Source organism: Stenella coeruleoalba, assembly GCF_951394435.1.
Source record: "Stenella coeruleoalba genome assembly, chromosome: 4".
Lineage (NCBI taxonomy): Eukaryota > Metazoa > Chordata > Mammalia > Artiodactyla > Delphinidae > Stenella > Stenella coeruleoalba.
Genome location: NC_137149.1, coordinates 4,937,011 through 4,946,504, shown reverse-complemented (window position 1 = coordinate 4,946,504; position 9,494 = coordinate 4,937,011). Strand labels below are relative to the sequence as shown.

The window sequence follows — 9,494 nt, the reverse complement described above, 5'->3', positions numbered from 1 at the left end:
AAACCATTCCATAGTTGAGGGAACCGAAGCTCAGGCTGGTTAAATAACTGCCCGATGTCATGCAGCTTCTACACGTTAGAGCTGGAACTCCACCCCTGCTCTATCTCATTCCAGAGCCCGTGTACTGTCCAGCGCCCATACTAACCCGGCTCACTCAGCACGCGAGTTTGACCCTCAGCAACGTGCCAGGAGATTCTCTGAAGCCACACAATAAATTCAGCACATCTTTTATGTGTACACATTTCACTCTATGATTTAGGAATAAAACAAATTTACTTAAGACAAACGTTATGGTGTAGAGGGCCAAACTGCACTGATTTCTATGATAAAACAGGGACGTGAAAGAAATTTTACATGTTAGTCCCTGTAGATGAAGCAAAGCTTGGGAAGCCCTTCATGGCCCTGCACTATCCCCATCACACTCTTCTGCTCCTTGTTATGTGGTGACTGTACTCACTGCTGTTTTCTAGTCTTACCACCAATCGCAGGGTTTAACTCTCCTTGGAACTTATAGCCTTCTAGACCCCAGCAGTACTCATTTTTTTTTCATGAATTTTTATTGGAGTATAGTTACTTTACAATGTTCTGTTAGCTTCTACTGCACAGCAAAATGAATCAGCCATACGTAAGTATTCACTTCTTTAAATTTATTTATTTATGGCTGCGTTGGGTCTTCATTGATGTGCGTGGGCTTTCTCTAGTTGCAGCGAGCGGGGGCTACTCTTCGTTGCAGTGCGCGGGCTTCTCATTGCGGTGGCTTCTCTTGTTGTGTAGCACGGGCTCTAGGCACGCGGGCTTCAGTAGTTGCAGCATGCGAGCTCAGTAGTTGCGACACGTGGACTCAGCAGTTGTGGCACATGGGCTTAGTTGCTCCGCGGCATGTGGGATCTTCATGTGGGATTGAACGCACGTCCCCTGCATTGGCAGGTAGATTCTCAACCACTGCGCCACCGGGGAAGCCCCAGTACTCACTTCTTATAGTATAGTGTCACTATCACAGGCTACCAATTGATTTAAAAACAACAGCAACAAAAAAAAACTTTGATTTTTAATAGAAATGTTCTGATACTTTTAAAAGTTTGAAAATGGCTGGTGATCCCATTTTGGATAGAGTCCCTATGTAATAATATTGTATTTGCTGCTACAAACTATAATCTCCCAGTCAGTTCACACAGGTTTAAGGATATCTGCTGATTTGCAAGAAAGGGTCTCAATCCTGATATAAATAATTCTATGTGGCCCTCAGGGCACACAGTCTTAACTCCTGATGATGTTTATAGCCTAGCAGTTCCTTTGATGCTAAGCTTCCAGACAGTTTCCTGAAGATAGATCTTTCTTTTCATTGTGGAGCTCCATGTGGCTGGTATCCTATTATGGTGTCTGCCGGAAGGCTGTTATAAAGCTTTGGTAGAATTACCAGTTTTGGTGTGTTCTCCCTACAGCTATTATACCAGTTAATGAAAAGTTTAAGGATACAATTTGCTTATGTGGGCGCCAAGCGGGGAAAGCAGGGGGCGGGGAGGATGAATTGGGAAAATGGGATCGACAGGTGTACACTAATATGTATAAAATAGATAACTAACAAGAACCTGCTGCATAAAAAATCGAATCAAATCGAATTCCAAAAAAAATAAAACAACTTAGAAAAAAAGGAATACAATTTGGAGGACTATCAAATTGGTTCCAGACATCTGAGGGGTGGGTATGCAAATGAGTAGAAGGTTTAGATACACACAAAAAAGATGGTTCCTTTTTTTTAAGGTATAGATGCAGAAGGCCTTATCAAACTATACCACAGTTTGATCATGAGATAAATTGGTTATTATCTACATGGACAAGTAGTTCAGAGACTGACTCTCTAATGTAAACAAAAAATCAAGTTTTTTAGTTTGCCCAAGTGCTAACACACAGCTTTGTTAGGTGACTGGGTGGGGAAAAAGGAGAGGGAGAATCTGAAATATTAGATGGGGAATTTAATTTTCTAATAGTTTGGTCTCTAATAAACAGATGATATTTAAGCCAAACAAAGAAGTAAGATTGGGGCCATCACATTTTCTAAGGACAGAATACTTAGACATTGGGGAAGAAATGTCTACGAACATCCTAAAAGTCAAAGAACTTGTATCCTCGGGCACCTGGGACTCAGATTCCATGATGACCCTGTTACTAACACAGTTCAGGCTAACTCAGCCAACCAGGATTTAGCAGAGGACAGGAAAATCATGAATTGCTTAGTACAGGTGAAGAAAAGCAGATCTCAAAAAGGGGTTAAGAAAGGATCGGTTATAATTTACACGTCTGATGATTGTAAATAGTGGATTTCATTGAATTTAAGAGCCCATCTCCATTTCCAAGGTGTTAACCTGCATGTAGGTGAGGGCTGGACTGAGGAAACACATTTCCTTAACTGGGAAAGAAGCCAGAAAGAATTGTATGCAAAAACATAATGACAATTGTTTCAGGTTGGCAAAAATGTTGCTGGGCCAAGTTTCAGAACTGGGTACATGCTCAGCCCAAACTGGTGGCCAGGTTCCTTAGGAGCTCTGAGTGGGATAATTGCTATTAGGCAAGAGTCCATTAAGAAGAGGATCTGTATCGTATCTCTGTTCTAATTAAACTCCAAATTTCATTTAAAAAAAGGAAAAGAAAAAGAGGAGGATCTGTATCAGTACCTGGGCCCTGTGAAGTCTATAATATAATTGGAATAGGTTGTACTGGAATAGTCACACCTACCTCTAAGCCCAGGGCATTAGTGCTACAGAGATATCCAAGGGAAAACTTTTTAACTGGTTTCTTATTCCAAAAAAATATCTTCAGGGAAGTGTGGAATCCACGTGGTCATTAAACCAATTAGTATGTTGTAGGTTTTTTTGTTTGTTTGTTTTGTTTTGTTTTTGGCTGTGTTGGGTCTTCGTTGCTGCACATGGGCTTTCTCTAGTTGTGGTGAGCGGGGCTACTTTTCTTTGCGGTGCGTGGGCTTCTCATCGTTGTGGCTTCTCTTGCTGTGGAGCACGGGCTCTAGGCACGTGGGCTTCAGTAGTTGTGGCTCGCAGGCTTCAGTAGTTGTGGCACACGGCCTTAGTTGCTCTGGGCATGTGGGCATCTTCTCGGATCAGGGCTCGAACCCATGTCCCCTGCAATGGCAGGCAGATTCTTAACCACTGCACCACCAGGGAAGTCCCTGTTGTAGGTTTTTAAATTTTTATCTTATTTTATTTTTTATTGTTAAGGGTTTCACAGATGGACACCGGAGATTTACATCAATTTTGGTTGCCATGGTAGGCTTTGGATTCTGTTAGCTGGAGACCGATAATTCTAGTCAAAAGGATTCTATTCAGGCTTCCCTGGTGGCGCAGTGGTTGAGAGTCCGCCTGCCGATGCAGGGGACATAGGTTTGTGCCCCCGTCCGGGAAGATCCCACATGCCACGGAGCGGCTAGGCCCGCTGAGCCTGCGCGTCCGGAGCCTGTGCTGCGCAACGGGAGAGGCCACAACAGTGAGAGGCCCGTGTACCGCAAAAAAAAAAAAAAAAAAAAAAAAAAAAAAGGATTCTATTCTATCATGTTTATATTCATAATTACAGTATAATATTTTCTCTGCTTATTTATTTACATTCTGAATGACTGGCTTTGGACTAGTGGCTTTTCTTTTTAATTGAATGAAACATTCTTTAAATTCTATAGTGCTTTAAAATGTTCAAAAGTTTCACAACATGATTTCATATAATCCCATAATAATGGACTATTTGTTTTAACATTTTACATTTTCAATCCTGTCAGTTACCTGTATGACCAAGACAGACTATATTTTGCTACTTCACTATCAATAAAGAGGAGCTCTGCTGAACAACAGAGCCATGCAACCTGAAGCCTGGAGGATAGAATGTTCTTGATTATACAGCCTGCATTGTTGTGAGGGTAAAGGAATAGATACCTGTGACAGCAAGCCCAAGATGGCATCCCAACTCTCTCTGCCCTGCTATACAACATAGAATCTCTGGTCCAGGGCTTCCCTGGTGGTGCAGTGGTTAAGAATCCAGCTGCCAATTCAGGGGACACGGGTTCGAGCCTTGGTCCAGGAAGATCCTACATGCCACGGAGCAACTAAGCCCGTGCGCCACAACTACTGAGCCTGCACTCTAGAGCCTGCGACCCACGAATATTGAGCCCACGTGCTGCAACTACTGAAGCCTGCGTGCCTAGCCCGAGCTCTGCAACAAGAGAAGCCACCGCAATGAGAAGCCCGCGCACCGCAACTAAGAGTAGCCCCCGCTCGCCGCAACTAGAGAAAGCCCGTGCGCAACAAGGCAGACCCAATGCAGCCCAAAATAAATAATAAATAAATTTATTAAAAAAAAAACAAAACACTTCCTCAATTTTGCTGTTCAAGGTGACGCTGCTTTGGGAAAGATCCCCCGTGTTCTCCTTACTTGCTGTAAGTGATAATAAATGCTTCCTTCTCCCAACATGCGGCTTGGTTGTGTCCACTGTCTCGACACCCACCGAGAGGAGAAACCAGTTTTGGGGTAACAGGACCATAGGTGGCAGTGCAATGATAAGAGTTTGGTAAGGCCGTGGGGAGTTCCCCAGCCAAATTCACCCCTCACTCCCTGTCTCGCAGGAACGCGCCTGTCTCAGTGTTCCCAGCATGCTCAGCTGTGGGCTGGGCCCACTTTATAAGAAGCAAGGCCCCGGCTCCACAGCGGTGATGGGTGTCAGAGCAAAGTCACTGAGGGCATGGACCAATCATACCTTTGCAGTCCCAGTGAGAGGTCTGAGAGCCACATTCTCCTGTTCAGGATACCTGATGATCCTCTGAAAAGACGCCTGGAACAGTGTTACCTTCTGAGAAAAGGGATATAATAAGTGAAAAGACTCCAACAGAGTTTAACATACATTTTTGAATGAATTTCTTTAATAAATATAAAGATATGCTCAAAGCAATTGGGATTTTTCTGCCTTTTTAAATATGTTAAAGATGATATCACTTCAGTTAGAAGTGAAGAATCATTTATAGTGATAGGACTAGAGACCTCATTACTTTGTTTTGACTATTCATTGACTGATGTACTTCTGGTCTTTGACAACGCGATGGACTGCCATGTGTCGCCTCACCCAATTCCTATTTTGAATCCTAACCCCCAATGTGACTATATTTGGAGATAAGGTTTTCAAGAAGGTAACTAAGGTTAAATGAGGTCATAAGGGTAGGGCCCTAATCCAATAGGATAGGTGGTCTTATAAGAAGAGGAAGAGAGAGAGATTTCCCTTCCCCTCATGCTCGTATATGTGTATATCTACGTATGTGTGTATACATATATGTGTACACATGTGTATATAGCTTCACTTCAGACAGCTGAAGTTAGATGTTAACAAAGGAACTAGTGATGGGCTTCCCTGGTGGCGCGGGGGTTGAGAGTCCGCCTGCCGATGCAGGGGACACGGGTTCGTGCCCCGGTCCGGGAGGATCCCACATGCCGCGGAGCGGCTGGGCCCGTGAGCCATGGCCGCTGAGCCTGCGCGCCCGGAGCCTGTGCTCCGCAACGGGAGAGGCCACGGCAGTGAGAGGCCCGCGTACCGCAAAAAAACCAAAAATACAAACAAACAAACAAAAACAAAGGAACTAGTGAAACGGCTAGGCAAACAGCAGTGCTAAGCAGAAAGTCTCAACAGGAGAAAAACTACAACTTCTATGTTTCTTAGCTCCTTCTCTTCTATTTCTATTTTGAGGTTGCTCCAGTCTTCAGAGAAAAAAGACTCACCTGGTTCTTTACGCCATTGTTCTTTCATCGGGCTCCTGCCTTCCGGCCTCGCTGACCGCTGCCACTTGCTTTCCACCAGCACGACCGACCTACAACCGTTCACGTAAAGAGTGGCCTTCCCGTTGTCAAATCCAAAGGATCCGCTCGCTGCCTTGACCTCCTGGGAGCATTCGTCACTGTTCTACCCTTGTAGAAACTTTCGGCTCCCTTACTTCGAAGATACCAGCCTCCCCCGGTGCTCCTTCTCTGATGAGGTTTCAAGTCGTTTCCGCTTCCGGCCGTCCTTAAAGCTATGTGTTTCACAGGAATTTCATCCTTTAACACTTCGCTTCTCTCACTCAGAGACTTTTTGTGAGTGACCTCATTATCCATGGCTTTAACTACTGGACCCTCAAACATGTCTGGGCCTGACTCTGTTATGAGCGCCCAGTCCTTAGTTTTCTTTGCCCACAAAGTGACTCCACCTGGGTGTTCCACGGGCGCGTCCCAATGATATGTTCCCATCTTAACTCTCAGGGAGTGTCCTCCCTAAGAGAGGCATCTCCACCTGTTTTCCTTGTTTGGTACCATCATCTACCAGTCACCCAGGTCGTCCCTAGACTCTGTCCTCTCCTCCCTCACCCCCTGGATTTAATTTGTCACTCAACCCCGTAGTTTCTGTCTCCTTCATAGTTCTTAAACCCATCTCTTTTGCATCACTGCCCCCAATTTATGTGTTTGGGAGGTAGTATTGAGGGAACAACAGGAATGTGCATCAGAATCACCTGTGTGGTTTTTTTTTTTTTTTTTTTTTTTTTTTTTTGCGGTACGCGGGCCTCTCCCGTTGCGGAGCACAGGCTCCGGATGCGCAGGCTCAGCGGCCATGGCTCACTGGCCCAGCCGCTCCGCGGCATGTGGGATCTTCCCGGACCGGGGCACGAACCCACGTCCCCTGCATCGGCAGGCGGACTCTCAACCACTGCGCCACCAGGGAAGCCCTGGTTTTCTTTTTAAATAAGTGTGCCTGTCCTGCCCCTCCTCCAGAGATTCTGAACCAGCACGTCCTCTTCCTCACCATGCTATTCTTATTCTCCCCTGGTCTCCCTTCCATCCTCCACACCGCTGACAGATGATCTCTCCAAAAGGCAACCGTCAAAGTGCAACCTATCTGTCTCTTCAGAGGTTCCGCAGAACCTTCAGGATAAAGTCCAAACTCCTCGGAAAACCCTTGACACTTTGGTTCTTGCCCACAGCTTCCACCTCATCTCCTGCCACTCCCTTACAGGCACCCTGAACTCAAGCCTTATCGAAGTGTGCTACTTGCGGTCCTGGAACATTCCTCCTTTCCTTCCCTTGCTGTCCTCAGTGGATCTCCTCCGCCAGCCCTTTCCACCTGGAAGTCATCTTGTTCAAAACCAAGACCTCTCCTGACTTCTCCAGGCAGTTAGATACTTCCTCTTCTGCGTTTCCACAGGAGCTTGTTCATATAATGATTCTATATTTATTATTGGATGATTGTATTTGTGTTTATACAATGTCTCACCCACTAAACTATGAGCACACTTTGTTCAGTTCATTATCGTATGCCCTACTGTAGAGACCCACACATAATGTGTACTCAACAAATGCTTACTGAATGAGCTTTTGAAGTGAATAAAGTTTTAATTTACACTTTTCTGATTGATTAAGGTATACAGTATTTTTTTTTCTTTTTCTTCTTTTTCTTTTTTTTTGGCCTCGCCAAGCGGCATGCCGGATCTTAGTTCCCTGACCAGGGATTGAACCCATGCCCCCTGCAATGGAAGCACGGAGTCTTAACCACTGGACTGCCAGGGAATTCCCATACAGTATTTAACATATAACAAAAATGATACTACTGACCCACTTTCAGGACAGCATGATCTTTGAATCCCTTTAATATTTATTTACTTGCTGCACCGTACTGTATGTGGGATCTTAGTTCCCCCACCAGGGGTTGAACCTGTGCCCCCTGCAGTGGAAGCACAGAGTCTTAACCACTGGACTGCCAGGGAAGTCCCTGAGTCCCTTTTAATAATGACAGTTTATATTTGAAAGTACTTTTGATTTTTCAAAGCACTTTTTTTTTTAATAATCTCACCACATTTTTTTTTGGCTGCGTTGGGTCTTTGTTCTGGTGTGCAGGCTTCTCATTGCGGTGGCTTCTCTTGTTGTGGAGCACAGGCTCTAGGCGCGCGGGCTTCATTAGTTGTGGCACATGGGCTCAGTAGTTGCGGCACGCAGGCTCTAGGGCACAGGCTCACTGGTTGTGGCACACGGGCTTAGTTGCTCTGTGGCATGTGGGATCTTCCCCAACCAGGGATCGAACCTGTGTCCCCTACATTGTCAGGCCGAGTCTTAACCACTGTGCCACCGGGCAAGTCCCTCAAAGCACTTTTCTTCCAACCCTTTATTATGAATATTTCCAAACACATGGGAAAGAAAAAGAATTGTAAGTGAACTCCCATAGACCCTAGACTCTAATTCAACATTTTGCTATATTTGCAAAACGCTTTTTTTTTTTTTTGCGGTACGCGGGCCTCTCACTGTTGTGGCCTCTCCCGTTGCGGAGCATAGGCTCTGGACGCGCAGGCTCAGCGGCCATGGCTCACGGGCCTAGCCGCTCCGCGGCATGTGGGATCTTCCCGGACCGGGGCACGAACCCGCGTCCCCTGCATCGGCAGGCGGACTCTCAACTACTGCGCCACCAGGGAAGCCCCTGCAAAACGCTTTTTATAGGCTAGTTTTATCAGCACTTTTTATTTCACCTAGTGACTAAGGTATGATTCTGTCTGTTTTTATAGACAAGGAAAGCGAGACTAAGAGATTTAATGATTTGCCACGAAGCATAACTCCCAGGAGTTATGATCAACCTGTGCCAGCTGATGGCAACCACACCTTCCAGGTGTCAGATATATAGCCCAGGCCTGAACATACATTGAATATCCTTGGTAATGAAAAGTTTCCAATTCCTCAAGACAGGAGAATCACCAGAACCATGGGAAATCCGGCAAGAAAACATTTCTAGGTCATAAATCATTCAGAAAGGAATCCAGTCTTGGGCCTCCCTCCCCCTCCCCCCACTTCCCTTCCCGGTTAGTCATCATTTCCTGCCCAAATCTAGCTGAGATATTTCTTCCATTCATTCTTTTCCAGTACTAGATGCAAGTCTAGAATAACTTTTTTATCAGCTGGCCTACTTCTCTCTCTTGTCTTTTCACATGCCCGAGATACATGACCTCAAGGAAACCACAGCCCTAAATCATATCCTTGCGCAGCTCACAAAACAGCTCACCGTTTCCTACCAAATTACGTCTAATATAACGTCTGCCTCCCGCAGTATAACCTATCCAAGCATCTGTCTTCTTACTCCTTAGCTTCCACCCTACATAACTAAGAGTTGTTCTTATAAATACACCCAGGGCTTTCTTTATTCCCCTTTTTCATGTGTAAATCACCATCACTCTCCCCCTGCTCCAAATTCTACAAGTGTAAAACAGAGACCTCCAAGTCTTTGCTCAGCACAAATGCCAAGTCTTCTAATAAACCTTCTAGAAACCGCAGGCCTGTTATGACCTCTATCGCCAAACTTGCGAAAACTTGTGGCACTGAACTTAATCTACCTTGTAAAGCTTTAGGTCTGATTTCTCTTGCCACCTTCGGCCCCCTTTGCCTGAGGATAACATTCTTGAGGAAAGGGACGTCGTCTTCCTCAGCATCGCCATCGCACACAGTGG

General features: G+C 45.4%; 1 long non-coding RNA gene across 1 annotated transcript; it reads right to left on the bottom strand.

Annotated features, from left to right (window-relative positions):
• Positions 1–762: 762 nt before the first annotated feature.
• On the bottom strand, positions 763–5,944 carry LOC307185879. The gene is made up of 3 exons (XR_013828196.1): positions 5,761–5,944; positions 4,751–4,843; positions 763–915 (listed from the first exon to the last, which is right to left on the bottom strand). It is a non-coding gene; the product is annotated as an uncharacterized lncRNA (long non-coding RNA).
• Between the last annotated feature and the right edge of the window lie 3,550 nt (positions 5,945–9,494).